General features: G+C 50.9%; 1 protein-coding gene and 1 pseudogene across 1 annotated transcript in view; both read left to right on the top strand.

Annotated features, from left to right (window-relative positions):
• The window catches only part of PRKAG2 (protein kinase, AMP-activated, gamma 2 non-catalytic subunit), a 409636-nt gene that overhangs the window by 122376 nt on the left and 285330 nt on the right, over positions 1–1930 (top strand). The window lies entirely within an intron of this gene.
• LOC102847371 lies at positions 5–1624 on the top strand (annotated as a pseudogene).

The raw sequence follows: 1930 nt of genomic DNA on the forward strand, positions 1-1930 counted from the left end.
TGATATGCACACAGGAGATCCAAAGCAGGACCTGGCTTATGAACGGCAGTACGAGCAGCAGACGTATCAGGTGATCCCCGAAGTCATCAAGAACTTCATCCAGTATTTCCATAAAACGGTCTCAGGTTTGATCGACCAGAAAGTGTGAGCTGCAGGCCAGTCGTGTCTCCAGCGATCTCATTGACCAGAAGGTGTATGAGATCCAGGACATCTATGAGAAGAGCTGGACCAAACTGACAGAGAGATTCTTCAAGAATACGCCTTGGCCCGAAGCTGAAACCATTGCTCCACAGGTTGGCAACGATGCCGTCTTCCTGATTTTGTACAAAGAATTATATTACAGACACATCTACGCCAAAGTCAGCGGGGGACCCTCATTGGAGCAGAGGTTTGAGTCCTATTATAACTACTGCAATCTCTTCAACTACATTCTTAATGCTGATGGTCCTGCCCCTCTGGAACTACCCAACCAGTGGCTCTGGGATATCATCGATGAGTTCATCTACCAGTTTCAGTCCTTTAGCCAGTACCGCTGTAAGACTGCCAAGAAGTCAGAAGAGGAGATTGACTTCCTCCGATCCAATCCCAAAATCTGGAATGTTCACAGTGTCCTTAACGTCCTTCATTCCCTGGTAGACAAATCCAACATCAACCGTCAGCTGGAGGTGTACACAAGTGGAGGTGACCCCGAGAGTGTGGCTGGGGAGTACGGACGGCACTCCCTCTACAATATGCTTGGCTACTTCAGCTTGGTGGGGCTTCTGCGCCTGCACTCCCTGCTGGGGGATTCCTACCAGGCCATCAAGGTGCTGGAGAACATCAAGCTCAACAAAAGATCATGTATTCCCGGGTTCCTGAGTGCCAGGTCACCACGTACTATTACGTCGGCTTTGCCTATTTGATGATGCACCGCTACCAGCACGCCATCCGGGTCTTTGCCAACATCCTCCTCTACATCCAGAAGACCAAGAGCATGTTCCAGCGGACCACGTATAAGTACGAGATGATCAACAAGCAGAACGAGCAGATGCACGCGCTGCTGGCCATCGCCCTCACCATGTACCCCATGCGCATCAACGAGAGCGTCCACCTCCAGCTGCGGGAGAAGTACAGCGACAAGATGCTGCATATGCAGAAAGGTGACCCGTAGGTCTACGAGGAGCTCTTCAGCTACTCGTGCCCCAAGTTCCTGTCGCCCGTGGTGCCCAACTATGACAACGTGCACCCCAACTACCACAAGGAGCCGTTCCTGCAGCAGCTGAAGGTGTTCTCAGACAAAGTCCAGCAGCAGGCCCAGCTCTCCACCATCCACAGCTTCCTCAAGCTCTACACCACCATGCCCGTGGCCAAGCTGGCCAGCTTCCTGGACCTCACAGAGCAGGAGTTCCGGATCCAGCTGCTGGTCTTCAAGCACAAGATGAAGAACCTGGTGTGGACCAGCGGCATCTCCGCCCTGGACGGGGAATTTCAGTCCGCCTCGGAGGTCGACTTCTACATCGATAAGGACATGATCCACATTGCAGACACCAAGGTTGCCAGGCGGTATGGGGATTTCTTCAACCATCAGATCCATAAATTTGAGGAGCTCAATCGAACCCTGAAGAAGATGAGCCAGCGGCCGTGAGTGGATCACGCCCCCCGTTGCTTTGGCACCCAGAAGCCTTTGCCTGAATCAGTCGTCAGCTGGATTGAAATTTATTTGAATTAAGTAAGGACTGGAATATTTTAAGCAGCTCTTAGTAAAGGACCTTCTTTGGAAAAAAAAAAGTTGCAAATAGAGATACCATTTGACCCAGCAATTCCACTAGTGGGAATATACCCCAAAGAGACCGTAACCGACATCCGAGCAGATATATGCACACCGATGTTTATCACGGCTTTGTTCACAATAGCAAGGAGTTGGAAACAACCTAAGTGCCCATCAACAAAC

This window comes from Elephantulus edwardii, unplaced genomic scaffold (genome assembly GCF_000299155.1).
Source record: "Elephantulus edwardii isolate Elephantulus edwardi_28Jun2011 unplaced genomic scaffold, EleEdw1.0 scaffold00161, whole genome shotgun sequence".
Classification (NCBI taxonomy): domain Eukaryota; kingdom Metazoa; phylum Chordata; class Mammalia; order Macroscelidea; family Macroscelididae; genus Elephantulus; species Elephantulus edwardii.